The sequence below is a fragment of the Leopardus geoffroyi genome, chromosome C2 (assembly GCF_018350155.1).
Source record: "Leopardus geoffroyi isolate Oge1 chromosome C2, O.geoffroyi_Oge1_pat1.0, whole genome shotgun sequence".
In the NCBI taxonomy this organism is placed as follows: domain Eukaryota; kingdom Metazoa; phylum Chordata; class Mammalia; order Carnivora; family Felidae; genus Leopardus; species Leopardus geoffroyi.
The window spans coordinates 141,711,932-141,732,006 of record NC_059333.1 but is presented as its reverse complement, the minus strand read 5'-3'; the positions used below and the strand labels follow the sequence as shown (position 1 = coordinate 141,732,006).

Here is a 20,075-nt window from a genome sequence, read left to right as displayed (position 1 = left end):
TTTTGATAGGCCGACAACTTTCATTCTTATTATTTCCATTTAGGTTCCCACACTTGTTTTTTAGCCGAATAAATCTAAGGTGGGTAAGTTATAATAATCCGCAAGCCACGTATCAGCTTCAATGACCTCAGATAGAAGATAAACTATGAAAAGGATGGAAACCATTTAAATGAGTCCTGGTTAGATGGCATGGCCTGAGGTTAGCTCTGAGACTCAGGACTGATCTTTAACAAGGGTTACAAAAGAGGAAATGCCATCAAAAAGCCTCTCACAGCACAAGAATCTCAAGTTTGAAGGAGAAGTGAAAGGGGCATAAAATACTGTCCTCACGGGCCACCTGGGCCATTCAGTCAGTTTATGTGTTCAACTCTTGATTTCGGCTCAGGGCATGATCTCCCGATTTGTGGGATCGAGCGCTGTGTTGGGCTGTGAGAGACAGCACGCAGCCAGCTTGGGATTCTCTTTTGTCCTCTCTCTTTCGTCCCCCAATCTAGTGCTCTGTCTCAAAATAAATAAATAAACTTAAAAAAAAAATACTTTCAGGGCACCTGGCTGGCTCAGTGAGATCAACGAGATCAACTTAAATTATCATCTCATGGTTCGGGAGTTCGAGTTCCGCATCAAGCTCGCCACCCTCTGTTTGCTGCTCTCTCTCAAAAAATAAACATTAAAACAAACAAACAAACAAACAAACAAACAAACTTTCCTCACTGTGGGATTTAAATCATCCCTGGTACACCCGCCAGCATAGATCTCAGCTGCTGAGAAGGTTAACCTTCCAGACTCGACTTCAGATTACTGAAATCCACTATTACTCTTAATCTTCACTTCTGTCTAGGAAATGATCACGGAAATTGTCCTCATTTACATGCTTCTTTTCTTATTGACTAAAAAGCCAAAGGAAAGTTACATACTAAAAAAAAAAAAATCTGAAGATAACTTTCAGACCACGCACTTCACGTATTTGAAGCAGACAATTCAATGTTTCTAATACATTCAGAGTTGTGTGGTCATCACCATGACCTACTCTTACAACAATTTTCTGTCTCCAGAAAGAAACCCCATACACATTAGCAGCAACTCCTTATCTGAATCTTTCCATCGCCAGTGTCAGGTAACCAATAATCTACTTGCTGTCTGTAGATTTACATGTTGTAAACATTTCACACAACTGAAATCGTGGGTCTGTCGTGACTGGCTTTCGTGCAATAGTGCTTTCAAGGTTTATTAAGGTTACAGCATGCACTGGCACTTCACTTCTTATTATTGTAGTATTTCATTGTACGGAGATACCACATTTTATTTACCCACTCACCATTGGTGAAAACCTGAGTTGTTTCCCTATTTTGCTACTATGAACGATGATGCCATAAACATGTCAATGGAGGCTTTGTACAGGCATATTTCATTTTTCTTGGGTATATATCCAAGAGCGGAATTCCTAATTCTTAATTACTACTTCATTTTAAGTTATACGTCAAGATGTAACTTCGCAGTGAGTTACCACAATAAGATGGATTCCACGGCTATTATTTTTTTGTTCTCTCAGTCTTTCCTTATTCTCTATGCTTATATGCTAATTCTATATTTCATTTGAAAACCGTATCAAATTAAAAAGCACCTTTAATCAGAAAGCATATTAAAAACAGATTATAAGATAGTAACCTATTGATGGACACATAGGTTGCTATTTCAAAGAATGCTGCACTAAACATAGGGGTGCACGTATCTTTTTGAATTCGTTTTTTCATTTTCCCTGGGTAAATATTCAATAGTGGAATTACTGCATCATATGCTATTTCTATTTTTAAAAATATTTTTGAAGAACCTCCATACTGTTTTCTACAGTGGCTGTACCCAATTTACATTCCCATCAACAGCGAACAGGGCCCCTTTTTCTCCACATCCTCACCAACACTGGTTTCTTATCTTTAACTAACAAGCATAAGATGATATCTCATTGAAGTTTTGACTTTTATTTCCCTGATGGTGAATGCTGTTGAGCATCTTTTCATGTGTCTGTTGGCCATCTGGAGGTCTTCTTTGGAAAAATGTTTATTCAGGTCCTCTGCCCATTTTTTAATCAGATAGTTTGCCGCCCCCCCCTTTTTTTTAATGTTTATTTTTGAGAGAGAGAGAGAGAGAGAGAGAGAGAGGGACAGCAAGCGAGCACTCACGTGCGAGCAGGGGAGGGGCAGAGAGAGGGAGACACAGAATGTGAAGCAGGATCCAGGCTCTCAGCTGTCAGCACAGAGCCCGATGCCAGGCTCAAACTCAGGAAACGGGAGATCATGACCTGAGGCAAAGTTGGATGCTTAACCGACTGGGCCACCCAGGTGCCCTACAGTGTTTGGTTTTTTGGTGGTGTGTGCGATCTTTAAATATTTTGGATATTAACCCCTTATCAGATGCATCATTTGCAAATATCTTCTCCTATTCATTAGGTTGTCTTTTTGTTTTGTTGATGGTTTCCTTTGCTGTGAAAAAGCTTTCTACTTTGAGGTAGTCCCAATAATTTTTTGCTTTTGTTTCCCTTGCCTTAGGGGACATATCCAGAAAAAGGGTGCCATGGCTGATGACAGAGAAATTGTTCCTGTATTCTCTTCTGCAATTTTATGGTTTCAGGCCTCACTTTTAGGTTTTTAATCCATTTTGAGTTTATTTTTACGTGTGGTATTAAAAGCCCGGTTTCATTCCTCTACATACTGTCCAGTTTTCCCAACACTATTTATTGAAAAGACAGTCTTTCTCTATTATACATTCTTGGCTTTGTCACAGATCAAGTGATTATGTGAGGGTCTTTTCCTGTATATCCTGTGTCTCTATCCTGTCCCATTGACCTATGTGTCTATTTTGTGCCAGTACCACACCGTTTTGATTACTACAGCTTGGCTTGTACCTTGAAACCTGGAATTGTGACGCGTCCAGCTTTGTTCTTTCTCAGAATTGCTTTGGCTATTTGGGATCTTTGCGGTTCTATACAAATTTTACTGTTATTTGCTCCAGTTTTGCAAAAACAGGCTGTTGGTATTTTGATAGGGATTGCATTGGATACGTAGATTGTTTTCACATTTCTCCTTCTGTGACTTTTTTTTGGAGTATATGGAAACTCTACTCATTTCTGGGTATTGCATTTGCATCCTGCCACTTTAATGAATTTATTACCTCTAATAGGTTTTTGGGAGAATCCTCAGGATTTCCTATGTGTAGTATCACGTTGTCTAAAAATAGTGACAGGTTTTTGTTTTGCCAATATAGATGAATGAATAAGGAAAATGTGGTACATACACATACAATTAAATATTAGACAGGCATAGAAAAGGATGTGATTGTGCCATCTGAGACAACATGGATGGACCCAAAGGTTATTATCCTAAGTGAAATAAGACCGAGAAAGACAAATACCTTTTGATTCTACTCGTTAATGAAATCTAAAAAAAAAAAAAAAAAAAAATGTACAAAAAGCAGAATCAGAACTCTAAATACAAAGAACAAACTGATGGTTGCCAACAGGAGTGGAGGTTGGGCAAAATGAATGAAGGGGAGAGGGAAATACAGTAGGCCTTCATTATGGAACGAGTAAGTCACGGAAATAAAAAGCACAGCATGAGGATTGCAGTCAATGTTGTTCTAATAGTGATATAATGGGATAGAGAGAGCTAGGCTTCTGGTGAACATAGTATAAACTTGTCACATCACTGAATTGTACACCTGACACTAATATAACATTGGGTGTCGACTACGCATGAATGTCTGAATGAATGATTGACCCACTCACTTCTCCAATTCCATACCCAGAGACAAGTATCTTTAAAACTATAGGATGTTATTTTAACAAAATAAGATTATGCTACGTATATAACTTGCATTTCTCACCATCAACATATTTCCATGTCATCTGACATAGATTTACTGCATTTTATTATTCTCTTTAAAGTTTATTTATTTACATCGAGAGAGAGAACAAGCGAGGAAGCTGGGGAGAGGCAGAGGGGGAGAGGCAGAGGGAGAGAGACAGAGAGAGAGAGAGACAGAGAGAGAGAATCCCAAGCAGGTCCCACACTGGCAGGAGACAGCTTGATTCAGGGCTCGAACTGTGAGATCATGACCCAAGGAAAAATCTAGAGTCAGACACTTAACCAACTGAGCCATGCCGGTGTCCCAATTTATTGCATTTTAATAAAAGCTACAGATTATTTCATTATATTGAGGCACCATGATGTATTTAACCACTCTGTTTTTTTCTACACAAGGAACATCTTGAACATGTACCTTATGAACGTCAGAAATCTCTAAGAGTAGTTTTCTAAGAAATTAGGCAGTTGGGTCATAGGATGCCTATGACTGGAATTTGAATGGATAGAAGCCAGTTTCACTCCAAGAAAAGTTATTTCACTTTATACTTCCACCTACAATGAAAGACAGTGGAAGAGAGCCCTATGGTCTTCCCAATTATTAAGGTTACCAAGCATACATTTGGCCAGTCTAAAACACAAAATAATTTTTATATGTATTTAAGTGTTAATACACTTACATACTTTTTTAATTTTGTTAGTGGCCATTGGTATTTCTTTTAGGAATATCCAATTCATATCATTTGTCCATTTTCCCACTGAATTGCCGATCCTATTGTTAGGATATGTCTCCACATATACGTTCCCTCTTTGTTGACAAAAATGCTTTAGCTTTGTCATTTGCCATAATGATATTTCATACTTTTACGCTGTCTGCTTTTCTCTTCACTACTTCTGGACTCTGCCATTGTTTCTCCAAGTTGAGATGTCACTTCTCTCCTACAATGAATTCCTGTATTTAGATTTCATCCTGGACTCTATTTTGCTCACTTATCTCCTTTATTTCTGAGCTCAGGCCAAAATTTTTTCATTACTTAAGCTTCATTATAATAGGCACTGAGATTATCAAGTTGGAGAAGTTCTTCATTTTCTAATATGTTTGACACTTTCACATACTTATTCTCCCAAAGGAACATTTTATCAGCTTGAGTCATTTAACTTTTTCCTCAACATTGTAAGCCATAATCATTAGTAATAGTATTTAATTAGTACAAAATGCCTTGTTCTCTGGAATATAATATGAAAGATCAATATATTGGTGTTAACTTGCAACATTATCAGAATTATTCCAGTTAATGTTTAAATTTAGTCGGAAGAAGCCAGCTCCCAACTAAGAAAAACCAACAACAAAATAAAATAGAAGAAAGCTGTATTCAAATCTTAAGGTTTTCAATTAGAATGTGTAACTACACCAAGTAGAGAAGAAAACAAAGTTATTAAGGTCATTAGGAAATGCATTTAATAACTCCACCAAATAGAGAAGAAGAAAAGGTAGTAAGTCATTAAAAATTCATTAAATTCCAAATGAATTAGAAAAAGCAATGAAGTTACTTGGAACTGCGATAGGAATTCTGTTTTAAAATAACCAATTCAATTTACCCAATAGGTTGACTTGAAGATTCAGTTTAAATATGATTATGAGAAATTTATAGTTAAATAACATTACATCAGTTCTTTATTTTTTCCCCAGTATACTTTCATACGTTTCTTTTGAATCTTCCTTATACATTCTTATCTTCCCTAAAAAAAAAAATGAATAATAGAGGAAATGATGGGTCAATGAAATTTCAGATTCACTGTAATTAGATTTCCCTTCTCAAGAATCTCCCACCTTCTTAAATCACTACGAATTAAACGACAGTGTTTCCTTTATTGCAAAATTCCATGCCCAGGATGTTCATCTTTTCTTGAGAAACCGCAGGACCATTCGAGCACCGTCATGCCTACCCATCTTTGCCAAACACGTGAAAACGTGAATTATCGGAGGATCTACATGACGACAAGTCTTTGACTTGAGGTAACAGAAAATTTGGTCAATTCTTCCTTGCCCTAATGCTTCGTCTATGCCCGTACTACAAAAATTCTGCTTTTCTCCCCACGGCAAATAATCGAAACTCACATCCAGTCCTCTTCTATCTACGCCCATGTTTATTGTTTAAATGTGTTTATTTCTTCTTTCTTTACTTACCAGGTATGGCTCCTTGGGCGAATCACAGTATTTCTGCAGTACTCAATTTTATCTGTAAAATAAGAAGCTGGGTTAGACAAGCTTTCAAATTCCATTGAATTCCAACATCCTGTCACTGTGCTTAATACGAAAATTAAATTTTCTTAGTATCCTTTAACTGTGATAATGACCGGTCACACGCACAGGTGTCTGCTGGAGAGCCTACAATTTAAAATTTTCCATTTACTATTAGAATATAGTCTTCGTAGATAAGGCACACTTCTCACATTGTTCCACTATAATCTCTTTAAAGATACCATCATATTTTCTGAAAAAAAAAAAAAAAAAAAAAAAAAACTTTTTCAAAAGGTTTCTTTTTGAGAGAGCAAGCACGAGTAGAGAGAGGAGGACAGAGACAGATGGAGACCCAGAATCTGAAGCAGCCTCCAGGCTCTGAGCTGTCAGCACAGAGCCCGCCACGGGGCCGGTGAGATCGTGACCAGAGCCGAAATCGAGAGTTGGATGCTTAACCGACTGAGCCACGCAGGCACCCTGATACCATTCTCATGTTTTCGTAATTCCATCTAAAAGTACATTTTGGGGCACCTGGGGGGCTCAGTCGGTTAAGCATCCAACTCTTGATTTCGGCTCATGATCTCACGATTTCTGAGCTTGAGCCCTGGGTCGGGCTCCAGGCTCTGTGCTACCATCACAGAGCTTGCTTGCGATTCTTCCTTCCTTTCTCTCTTCCTTCCTCTCTCCCTTCCTCTCTTCCCTCCTTCCTTCCTCTCTTCCCTCCTTCCTTCCTCTCTTCCCTCCTTCCTTCCTCTCTTCCCTCCTTCCTTCCTCTCTTCCCTCCTTCCTTCCTCTCTTCCCTCCTTCCTTCCTCTCTTCCCTCCTTCCTTCCTCTCTTCCCTCCTTCCTTTCTCCCTTCCTTCCTTTCTCCCTTCCTTCCTTTCTCCCTCCCTCCCTCCCTTCCTTCCTTCCTCTCTTCCCTCCTTCCTTTCTCTCTTCCTTCCTTCCTTTCCCTTTCTCCTTCCCACTCTCCCTCTCTGAGAGATATATGAATAAACATTTAAAAAAAAATAAACATCTGGGGTGCCTGGGTGGCTCAGTAAGTTACACTCCAGACTCTTGGTTTCAGCTTAGGTCGTGACCTCACGATTCCTGAGTTTGAGTCCCAGGTCAGGCTCCATGCTGATGGTGTGGAGCCTGCTTGGGATTCTCTTTCTCCCCTGTGCCAACCACCACCCCCCCCCCCGTCGCCCCTCCCCTGACCTCTCTCTCTCTAACTTAAAAAAAATAATAAATTTCTCATCAGATTAGAGCAAATTAGGATTCTTGGGGATAAAGATTCTCTACCCTGATTTCAAGTCCGTTCTCTTTAAATAGGACTTTTTTGTTCCCATTATATTTCTGTTCTTATTTGTAATATTGTTGACTTGCTTTTGTCAACAGCATCACCTTGAACTTTGTCCTCAGAATGCTCCAATCCCAGAAGTTCCCATTTCCTCTAAATTAGATTTCGTTTCTAGTTTTATTTTAAAACAACATTACAAATCCTAAATCATTAAACATATATTTAAATTTCACATAAAAGTAATCATTTTTATAGTCCTGTTATGACTGTTAAAATGACAAAAATTAAACATCAACACAAGAACGTACTTAAAGTGACATATGGAGAGGGGGGGCATGTTTCCTCGCTAGTCAAAGTGTATACATCAGTATGTTCTTTTGAGGGGATATTGTTAACCATGTACCCAAAGCCTTAAGAGTTTAACCAACACATTTCACTTTTATGAGTGTGCCCTGAGGAAATAATTAAAAGGAAAACATAGGAATCCCACTTACAGAAGCAAAAATCTGGAAACTTCAATGTACATAAATAGTGGCTTGGTGAAAGCAACAGACATACAAGGATGCAATTTAGTACAATACAGACATTAAAATTATAATGTAAAGCAACATAAAAGATCATGGGAAGATGTTCATTTTAAAAAGTAGAAAATGGCTATAAAATAATGTGTATAGTAGGATCCTATTTCTTATAAAAATACCTATGGGGGTGCCTGGGTGGCTCGGTGGGTCAAGGCTTCAACTCTTTGGTGTTTTTTTTTTTAGTGTTTATTTTTGGGAGAGAGAGAGAAGAGCGTGAGCAGGGTAGAGGTAGAGAGAGAGAGAGGGAGACACAGAGTATGAAGCAGGCTCCAGGCTTGAACCCAGGAACCTTGAGATAATGACCTGAGCCAAAGTCAGATGCTTAACCAACTGAGCTACCCAGGTGCCCCAAGGCTTGAACTCTTGATCTCAGCTCTGGTGTTAATCCTGAGATTGTGACTTCAAGCCCCATGTTGAGCTCTGTGCTGGGTGTGAGGTCTATCTTTTTTTTTTTTTTCTTTTAAATACTTACATATAAACATTTACACATGTTAGAAAGTGAGCAGTTATCTGCCAAAATGTCAATACTGGTTACCTCTGGGCCAAAGAATTGCAGGTGGATCTTTTGGTACTTTTCAAGATGATTGCACTGATCACATATTCATCGTAAAAATTATTTAGAAGCAGTAAACTATCGTGTCTAGATTATGCCTAGCCACATAACAGAGACCTTTAAGGAATTAGTCATTTCAATGATTCTGCTCATATTTCCTTTTCGCTGAATCTAATTTTGATCTATTGCACAATTGCTCATTTTTCTTTGTACTGAAGAAAATTAAAATTAGCGATGATGGGTAACAAAGAAAATAAAAATAACATCATCTACCCCTTCACACCCATCTCATTCTCTATCTTAGGACACCTGGTCTTTAATTCCTAAGTTTTATGTTTGCTGCCTCTTTTTCAGAACAAATTATAACAACTGTGCTTGTGTGCCTGTTACTTGGTTTTGATGTGCGCATCCAAGCTCCATGAGTTCAGGAGGTTTATCTTTTTGCTTCCTTTAGCACAGATCTCATTAGATAGTTCAATGGGACCAAATAAAAGGACACAACTACTTAGGCTTTAGAACATCTTAAAATCCAAAGTCATTAGATTGGTTTGGTTTGTTCCTGTGACCCACGGGTTGGCAAACTATCCCCCGAGTTTCACCAGTTGGAGCTTATGCAACCTAACACACAAAAGAAAGTATACTATATCAACATCCAGTAGATTTGTGAAAAACAAGACTATCCATCTTGATGATTTAGGGAAAGTTAATCTTCTCTACATGTACGGCCCATTATTTAATTTTATGCCTTTAAAAGATTACAGCTGATAAATCAGCCCTAATCAAAACTTTGAACTCCAAATATAATTAACCAAATGGCACCCTAGTGCCATTTAGGTGAAAGTTAATGGGCAGGAAGTTCACGCTGAAGGCCATTTTTTACAACCTGAGCAAAGTGGAAGTGCATGATAAAGCATTAGTTTGGGGGCTATCAAGAGAGAAATAGCTTATTTCAGAAACAAATATATAGAATCCTTATTCTTCAGAAGTAGATGTTTCTGTCACCTATAAAGACAGGCTTCCAAAGCAATTAGTAGCACAAGCAACGGGCTTTTTTAAACAATTCTATAGAAATCACTCTTATCTAGGCAATGGTTCCATATTAGAGCTCTTTTCCAAGGACTTTATTGGTCAAGCTCCACAATGAAAGTACTGCCCATAGCAAAGATATTCTGTTTCTTTTAAAATAATTAAAAGTTTAGCTTTCTCCATCTTTTGGTCTAGTCTTCCTCAAGTGAGTCTGAAACACCAGTTCATCATCTTCTAAAAATATAAAAGCAAGCACAAATAGAATTCCAAGACCAAGAAACTGAAACAAAAGAAGTCCTCCTTTTTCCTTTGAAGCTGCTCTCATCCCATAGGGTCCCGGAATGAGTCAGCCTTTCCCATGCCAAGTCTTCAGAGCAAAAACTGAAGTGGAAAACTACTCAGTTATCTGGCAAATTCTGTCAGTGAGGCAAGCCAACCTAGATTGAGGCTCTACTTTAGTACCGATTTTTACTTATGAGTTTTCTAAGAGATTCAAGATTTAAAATTCAGTCTCCGGGGGCGCCTGGGTGGCGCAGTCGGTTAAGCGTCCAACTTCAGCCAGGTCACGATCTCGCGGTCCGGGAGTTCGAGCCCCGCGTCGGGCTCTGGGCTGATGGCTCAGAGCCTGGAGCCTGTTTCCGATTCTGTGTCTCCCTCTCTCTCTGCCCCTCCCCCGTTCATGCTCTGTCTCTCTCTGTCCCAAAAATAAATAAACGTTGAAAAAAAAAAATAAAAAATAAATAAATAAATAAAATTCAGTCTCCGGGATAAAAATTTTTGTTTTACATTTTAAGTGGGGGAAAAGTAACTAAGATAGCAAAAGCCAACCCCTATTCTCAAGTACAGTTTGTGAGGTGACAGAGGTAACCCTAAGTCCCTTCATAATGGAATATCTTACTTTAAGTCCTAATCCGTGCACAAGAGTGCTGACCGCAAAGGATTCCTAACACGTCTATCCCCAACTGGTTTATGAGTGCCAGTAGCACCTGGGTTTGTGTGTTGACTGCAACAAGCACAGAGGTTTCTGGCGGGAACCCTTATCAAACTGAAACCTCAGAGGGGAACCATTCAGACTCAGCCTATAAACTTCAAGGTTAGAAGCTAACATTTCAATGAACTGCCTGATCTTTGATGGTGAATCACTGTGGAAACCCAAACAAGTCCCGGTCTGGGGGATAAACATGAGAGAACGCCACTCTGAAATAGGACTTTGTAAAGATCTAACAATAAAGGCTCATATACTGACAGTGTGGTTTACCTCCAAGCCTAGTAATTAGTGCTACAGTCAATCAATATGCATGCGCTTTAGTGGGTTATTGGTCATTAAGGAAATTCTGAAGAGGAAGGACTGCACCACGACAGTATTTTTTCTTTAAAATACAAGTAACACCATATTTGGTTGAATGACTCCAAGAATTGTATCCTCCCAAAATGCTGATGGCAAAGCTCTCAACTAAAATAAAGCTTTACCTTCCCTGAGATACATGTAAATATTAAACAACTAAGCAGGTGTTAGAAATACATTAAAGATTTCATTACTATGACTACCAAGCTGACAAGGTGACAAGACTGTAGTAGATACAACATTCTTCTCCCTTTATGCTTGGTTTCCATATTCTAAAAAAGTTTTCTATCAATGTCCCACCATATTTATGCTTATAATTAAGGTCATTTCCTTTAGACATTCAGTGTTGCAAACTGGTAGACCACAGGTCTAATTGTGCACTCAGATGTTTTCAGCCAGTACTCTCGATAACTGAATTTCAATCCTTTTATAGACGGGTGCATCTCTGGCTTTTCAGAGGCACTCCTCTTCCCCACAGCCTTACACCCAGATTTCTGGAAGCTTTCTCAAAGCGACAGTATCCACCTCGCCTCTCCTGGTCTGTTTTCCTAAATTAGAGGGCCTAGCATGTGTCAGTCCTCTGCCACAAGCCTACTACCAGCAGGAAACTGATCTCCCAGCCCCTTTGGGGTTTTTCTGCTTTTGTTTTACAGAGAGAGAGCACAAGCATGTGCACGTGCACACACACATACACAGGTGGAGGTGGGGGAGGGGCTGGAGGGAGAGAGAGAAACTCAAGCAGGCTCCATGCCCATGTGAGGCTTGATCCCACTACCTTGAGATCATGACCCACAGGAAATCAAGAGTCCGACACTCAACCATGTGTGACCTAGCCGCCGAGATGCCTGTCTCCTGGCCCATTTGCAACCTCTCCCTCCATGTCAGGCTCTCAATCTAAGACTAAGGCCAAGTTTTGGGCATGTTTCCCAGGAAGAGGATAGCGAGTTCTTTATTCTCACCACAGTACGAGCTTGAGACTAAACTTCTGAGCACGTGGGTGACTCAGTCGGTTAAGTATCTCTTGATTTCGGCTAAGGTCATGATCTCACAGCTCATGAATATGAGCCCCTCTTTGGGCTCTGTGCTGCCTGCTTGGGATTCTCAATCTCTCTCCCTCTGCCCCTCTCCCACTCGTGCACTCTCTTTTCACGCCCTCTCAAAATAAATAAATAAACACTAAAAAAAAATTAAACTCTCTTGGCACAGTAGCCAATGATAACCAGGAATATTTGACATGGCTTGTGTGGCACTCTTACCGATCCCTTCCCATCTTCACTCTTACAAGTTCACCAGGTGCTTTCACACCAGCAGCCAGCACCTATGACTTTGTGGGCTGATCTTCAGATACAAGAGGTATAAATCTGCCAGCTGATTGCCCCTCGTTATGAGGACTCTGGGATATGTCCTAACACTTGTTCCAGAACTGCTCAGCAAGATAGGACCCAAGTTACTCTCTAGAGACTCCCCCGCCCCCGACCGGTGTTTGTTTATTTTTGAGAGAGAAATCCAAAGCTGGCTCCAGGCTCTGAGCTGTCAGCACAGAACCGAGGCAGGGCTTGAAATCACCAACTGCGAGATCATGACCTGAGCAGAAGTCAGATGCTTAACCAACTGAGCCACCCAGGCGCCCCACTGGAGACTTCTCGATAGTGCCCCTTTGTTAGCTGCCTTCTCTTCCCAGTCCCACTGCCCTCCAGCTATTCCTAATTACTTTCTCCCAATCCTCATCAGCTCTGCTGGGGGAAGCAGACCTGAGCCAGCTCATTTTCCCCAGTGTGGAGGAACAAAGATAATGGGTGACCAACCCCTCTGGAGACCCTGTAGTGTTCCCATAAAACAAAGTGACTCAAGTTGGACGTTGTGTGAGTTACAGTGTATGTATCATCTCTACATATATCGTGCTTTCAGTTCTTAAGGGCTTTCGGGATATACATCAATTACACAAGGATGCTGGGGGTGAACAATACAATCATTCATCACACGCATCCATGACACTTGGCCGCATGTACTGCATCATGGCAATGCCGAATGTGCAATAATGTGCAAAAATTACTGTTACTACCGATAAACTGTGAGACGCTTTACAAGTTCAGGTACTGGCGTTGTTGCTTTTTTTTTTTTTTTTCCTTCTCATTTACCAAAAGCCAGGATTAATTCACAAACTCAAATCCCAAACCTCAACATGGTTGTGAATTTTAAATTTGGAATAAGCACTCCTGCAACTCTGGCTTTTCATGTGGGCCTCCTGAGAACCGCTCTCTGGCCAAAGCAGAGTGAAGAAATGCTAATGATGGTGAGGAGTGCGGTTCGGAGACTGGTGTTACAATCTTCTAATACGTCAGGTATTTAAAGACTGATGAGACAGTACATTATATCTGCATGGTAATTTAGTTCAGAAGTTCACAATTATTTTATTTTCAATATTAATTGCTTTTGTCTCTCAATAAATGACTCTGTAGGAAGTGGAATTCCATTTCATTCATTTTCAATAATCGAGATTGCTTTGAACTAGCTCAATAACTCTCCGCTCCTCTTGGCCCCCGCTGCATTGCTACCGGTGGCACATAAATAATCTCCGTTTTCTTTTCGGATTTTTTAAGCAGAGCTGCCCTTTGGCAAAAGAGCTCGGCAGACACTGTTTGCTCCCCGTGCTGTCGGCCCGTTCGCCACAGCCTCTTCGGCATGTAGGGTCCCTCCAACTTCTCAGGCTTCTCCTGCAGTTACCACCCCTGCCCTTTTGCCCCCACCCAGCCCCCAGGGGCAAGTGACTCACTCAACACAGGGGACCATTTCTGGCTTCTTTGTCTTTGCTTATCCTCATACCATGTGCCTGAAGGAGCCTTCTCTGCCTGCATATCCAAATACACCAGGGAGTGAGTTCCCCGTTCACATCTCAGGCTACCAGATCCACAGGGCCTCTGGCCGTGGCCCCAGCTAGAAGGGAGCAGGTGGCTCCCCACTGGACTCCTCTGTACCCCTTCATCTCCTCACTCTGATTTAGAGGTATTCACATGCCTCTCCCCTCCACTAAACAATCAGCTTCTCGCGGTGACAAATGACAAGCCATTCATCTACAGATTTCACGTAGTGCTTAGCTGTGTTCCTGGTCACAAAAGTCTGAATGAATAAATAAACTAGTGGGGGAATTAATGACTACTTGGGGTAAGAGGCTGGTATTTCAGCCACGTGAAGCCACATCAGTTCCTCCACCACAATTTGACCCACTCTGATCAAGTTGTACCGGCGCCGTGTGGAGGTAGACCCCACCCAGCCCCCACTAAACGGAGAACTCCTCAAGGGCAAGGACAAGGGCACACAAAGCCCCGAGTATGAGCTCCAGTTCATTTCCGTGCGACGGACAGGATCGTGGTACCCTGTGATTTCGTCAGCTTTTCTTTCCAAAGTTCACACTTCAGAAGAGGATTACAGGCAGGGTCCTTCATGGACCACTGCGTTAGAGGTCCCACTGTAAGGTCAGGGAGGGAGAGAGATGGGAGCCTTACCCACAAACCCCAACCTCGCCCCAGAGGTCTGGGATCTGACTGAGGTCCTCTACAGAAGATTTGAAAGTTTTTACCTACCATTCGAGGCGGAGGGACTTCCAAACCCCCTTTCAGTACCCCATCAATATTTAGGGGGCACGTGGGCTCTATTTATTGGTATGGGATTTCCTTGCATCTGCCTGCAAGGCCTTTGCAAGAATGTTGTAGTTGCTTAGGGATCACAGGTGCCCAGAGGAAAGGACACATGACTTGTCTTAATTGGGATCCGAACTGGAATGCAAGCAGTCTCTGCATCTCGGTCTCACGGACGGCTGCCCAAGAGTCAGTTCAGTCCACGAAGTGCTTCCTGTGGGCCCGCTAAGCAAAGGAAAGTGTGTTTGGATTTAGGATGAGGCAAACACAAACATATAAGGGTAAGGGTCAATCTACAGGAACCACCTCCTTATCCCTAGAATGCTTACCATCTTTAGGGAGGGCCAGGAGGTTCAAATAATTACATGTGATAGAAGGCAGGGAGGGGAAGTTGCAACAGCTTGTAAGAAAAACATGCCCAGCGGGACAGTGTAAGCTTGTGAGTTCAAGCCCCACACTGGGCTCTGTGCTGACAGTGCAGAGCCTGCTTGGGATTCTCTCTCTCCTCCTCTCTCTCTCTGTCCCTTCCCCACTTTCTTTCTCTTTCTCAAAAGAAAAAAAAGATTTTTTTTTTTAATGACTTTCGTATCTTAATTGTGGCCCCATCCTCACTAATCCTGGCTTCTCTTTCTCTGTCGTGCTCAAGAAGCCACCAGCTTATGTATTTTTTCCAGATAAAGAGCATGAAACCCCCTCTGGGGAAAGGATGCTTTAGGGTAAAGGTAAGAGAGAACATAACTGGTACTTTGCTATCATTTTTCACTATTTTTCCCTGAAGGTACTTCCTGCGACTCCTCAGGAAAATACTTCCAATTATAATGTAACCAACTTCTCTATACGGCTGTACCGTACTATTGTCCGTCTAAGAGAGCGAAGATACTCCCCATCCTATTTTAGGCTCCTCTGTAGGGTTGCCACAAAACAGGGCAGAACATTCAGTAAAACTTGAATTCCAGTAACAGCCACAGCGGAGCATCGCCCTACACCTGTCAGAATGGCTAAACTCAAACAGGCAAGAAATCACAAGGGTTGCCGAGAACGTGGAGAAAAAGGAACCCTCGCACACTGTTGCTGGGAATGCAAACTGGTTCAGCCACTGAGGAAAAGCGTATGCGGGTTCCTCAAACAATTAGAGCCAGAAATGCTGTATGATCCAGTAACTCTACTGTTGGGTATTTACCCAAAGAAAACAAAAACACTAATTTGAAAAGATAGACCCACCCCTATGTTTGTGGCAGCATTATTTCCAATAGCCACGACATGAGAGTAACCCACGTGTCCAGCAACAGTTTAACAGCTAAAGATGTGGTGCATCATATACTGGAATAGGATTTAGCCATAAAAAAAAAAATGAGATCTTGCCGTTTGTAACAGCATGATTAGGACTTAAAAGGTATTACGCTCAACAAAGCAAGTCAGAGACAAAGACAGATATGATTTCACTTTTATGTGGAACTTAAGGAAGAAAAGAAAAGGAAAAGAAATGAAGAGAAATGAAAAACCAGACTCCTAGGGGCGCCTGGGTGGCTTGGTCAGTTAAGCGTCCGACTTCGGCTCAGGTCACGATCTCGGGGTCCGGGAGTTCGAGCCCCGCGTCGGGCTCTGGGCCGATGGCTCGGAGCCGGGAGCCTGCTTCCGATTCTGTGTCTCCCTCTCTCTCTGCCCCTCCTCCGTTCATGCTCTGTCTCTCTCTGTCTCAAAAATAAATAAAACGTTAAAAAAAAAAAAAAAAGAAAAGAAAAGAAAAGAAAAGAAAAACCAGACTCCTAAATACAGAGAACAAACTGGTGGTTGCCAGAAGGCAGCTGGGTGGGGACACGGATGAGACAGATAAAGGGGATTAAGAGGTAAAAACTTCTAGTTACAAAATAAGTCACAACAGAGGTGAAAAAGACAGCATAGGAAATATAGCCAATAGGATGATAGTAACATTGTCTGGTGACACATGGTGGCCACATTTATCGTCATGAGCACTGAGTAATGTATCAAATTGCTGAATCATTCTGTTCTACCCCCGGAAACCAATAGAACACCATGTTAATTAAACTTCAATTAAATAAAAGGCAAGCAATCAAAATTAAAGATTTGAATCCCAAGTAAATAACCAATAGCTGAGTATAATATATAAGTATGTCTCGCATATATCGCATGGGATATACTTCTATCCAACTATTTATCTGAAATTCTACTTTGCCTTGGTGCCATGTACTTTTATTTGCTCCATTTGGCAAGTGTACTTCTTTGTATCTCAAAATTGAGTTTCAAGGGGCCTACCAGAGAATTCGGGAGAAAATTTAGTATCCTGGTCAAGCGTCAAGCTTCTAGAATCGGACAAAAGAGTCTGCATCCTGTGTCACATATCGTGATAATAATTAAGACCGTGACAAATAGCCTGAGGCGCGTCTCCTCGGGATGTAAGGTACAATTCCGCTTTCTCTATCCAGTGCGAGCCATGTGTGGCCAGTTAGCTTTGGCCAATAAGATCAGAGTGGAAGCCCCTCCCCCTTTCCCTTCCTGAGTGATCACAGAGGCATCTATCGAAGCAGAATTGCCATCAACTTGGGTCCTCGAATATTTACAATAAGCAGAGTGTCTTACAATGGGCATGTAGCATGAGTGACAAATACATCTTGGGGGGCTAAATTAGCAAGATTTGTAGGATGATATAGCTTTTTTGTGGGAAAAGGCATTGATTTGAAGGCACAAGACCTACACCTACATCTTCGTAACTTTTTACTCATTGGCTTTGTGATGTCTGGCCAATTGCTCCACAGGTCCAAGCATCAGTAGAAAAACCGTGTTCTCTGCCAACCTGAGACTCACTATAGCGAGCACTTACTGTGTATTTGCTGCATGCGAACGCTGTGAGGACTGCAACAATCAGTAAACACAATCACATCATCAATAACGAAAATAAAATCAGAATAATGAGGCATAGCACCTTCATTGGACTAACCACATAACGGACACTGTTCTAAGTACGTTACAAATATGCATTCACGCGATTCTCACAACCACCCTTCGGCGTAAGTGCGGCTACTATCCTCATCTTACCCGCGAGGAGACGGGCACAGGGAAATTCAGCGGCTTATCTCGGTTAACCGCCAAGATCAGTAAAGGGATCAGAGCTATTAAAAGGGACAGAAGATGAGGACAAAAGGTGCATTTGCCAACATGTCCATCAGCACATCTCTTCTTTTATTGATAAAAGTTTAGAATTTGGGGGGGGGGGGTTGGAGGGATACAATTGAATTAAACAGTAGGCCAGTGACCTACGGATGCTTTTTACTCTCCTTGCGGACTCTTAGCCGTCACATTCTTTCTGAAGGTAAATCCACATTTCCGACACTCCCTTGGACATTTCCCAACAGCCGATAGATACCTCAAAGTTATGCTCACCAACAATGCATTTCCTCTGCAGTTCCTGCTTCTAATAACTTCTCTAATTCTATGAATGGAATCATCATCTAGTGATGCAAATTTGAGTCCTTCTGTCCGCCACTTGCGACTGTCCTAGGGTGTGCTTTTCTGTCTTCTTTCCTCAATTTTGGTCCCACCTTTCTACAGCTTCTGTCAGTGTACTGCTTTACATTTTCCCTTCCTCTTATTTCTACTGGTCCCATCCTAGCATCCTATCTTCTCATCCTGCCTCTACTTCGGTCCCGTCCTAAAATATTGTACTTACAGTTGCCTGCTTTTTCTTCCTTAAAGCATAGTTCTACCCTTGTCCCCTACTCCAAAGTTTTTAGTGGCTCGTCATGCTTGACTAACTCCATACAAATTCTCCAGCCTGGCAGTCAGCGCTGCTGGTGGCTGTGGAGACGCTTAATTCTCCACGTCACATTTCTCAAGGAGGACTCTCATTTCCAGTCCCTCTTTAAAGAAAAAGCAGCATTAGAAGGAATACTCCTTTCTGCCAAGCCTGGTAAGACTGGGATAAATGTTGTTGCATATATGTCATAAAGATGGGCTAGGCTGATTTCTTTGGAAGCAGTTTGCTGTGACGTGTCCCTAGTTTCCTTTCATTCACTTACTCCACTCTGGAGTCTAGAGGCTTGTAGTTATCGACAGGCTCTATTGGGATCAAATAGGCCAAAGTTACAACGTCTGACTTAGCTCTTATTCCATACTGTATCCCTCCATGCCAGCTTTATTGGCAATTCCGCTGGTATCTAATCTGGTTTTGATTCGTGTCAAAACATTCAGAACCCATAGGTGAAGGAATATAGACGATGCCCTCCAAACTCCAATGAAATCCCTTTGCAATTTGGCATCAGTAGATCTCATGAGTCTCTTCAAGAGTTTTGAAACATCAACCTGAAGGTTCTTACCCAAGTTCACTACTGGTCATCCTCTAAGTGCATCAAGCCCTCCCATACCCTTACATCATCGTGCGTTCTAGCCCTTCGCACAGAATCCACGGTCCACCATTTGGAGGGAGGGCTGGGAAACCGTATGCTTCCGAGCCCTTCTGACGTTAGCTCCTTCAAGCAGGAAAGGCGTTCCTCATCTTCATGAATTCTCAGCTCCACCCTGTTCCCTCCTACTCTCCCCCTCCCCTTTACTTAGGTTTGTTCATCTTATTTTATGTTTTATGCACGTGCCTCATCTTTTCTGGGCTGTAACTTAACTCGGGGTATCTGTTGTCTGACAGCTCACACTAATGCATTAATATTAATATACTCAAAAACACTGACTGGATTGAACGTGTGCTTATTTTAAAATAGCTAAGTAAACGGAGCTCGATTAACAATAAAACTTTTTCTTTTACTAATTCAAGGATTTCTGTGACTTTATTTTTGCAAATACCAGGATCTTCCTTTTGCTTCTCATATTTCTATGCCCTTAAAATTTAAAGAAGCTGGACTCCACTTTGGGTTTTAGACATGAAGCATCCTTAAGATGTTTCTTTGAGGGGTGCCTGGGTGGCTCAGTTGGTTGAGTGACCGACTTCGGCTCAGGTCATGTTCTCACAGCTCGTGAGTTCGAGCCCCACGTCGGGCTCTGTGCTGACAGCTCGGAGCCTGGAGCCTGCTTTGGATTCTGTGTCTCCCCCTCTCTCTGCCCCTCCCCTGCTCATGCTCTGTGTCTCTCTCTCTCTCAATAATAAATAAAAACGTTAAACAAATCTTTAAAAAAAGATGTTTCTTTGGAAGTATTTTGAAGCTTTTTTTCCCCCTTGTAACCCACAGTCTTATTGCTGCAAACACTCCCTTCTCTCCCACGTTTACCAACAGAATATTCACAACAATCACACCTTTCTATTCCTCCTCCATGGATGTACTTTATCTCTTTCTTAATATCCCTGACAAATAGTTTAAACTCTGCTCTATCTCAACACCTGCTTTTCCTCTGCAAGGATTAAACATGATCACGTAAAACTCAACTCCTTCCTCTTCTGTGGCCTCACACAGAAAGCTCTACTCTACTTTTGTTTAACATGGCATATCAAGGACACACATTTATCTCTACCTGCTCCCCAAAGGCATCACTCCGTAAGGGTAAAGAGAATGGGAGAAGGGGTAATACCAGGTGAAACACATTAAAAAAAAAA

At 41.6% G+C, this 20,075-nt stretch overlaps 1 protein-coding gene across 5 annotated transcripts in view; it reads right to left on the bottom strand.

Annotated features, from left to right (window-relative positions):
* RARB (retinoic acid receptor beta) overlaps positions 1 to 20,075 on the bottom strand; it is an 876,710-nt gene that overhangs the window by 529,922 nt on the left and 326,713 nt on the right. For all 5 annotated transcript variants that reach the window (XR_006700944.1, XM_045436330.1, XM_045436327.1 and 2 more), the window contains exon 3: positions 6,043 to 6,094. The gene's annotated coding sequence lies outside the window, so the exon portion shown is untranslated. The remainder of the gene's footprint in view (positions 1 to 6,042; positions 6,095 to 20,075) is intronic.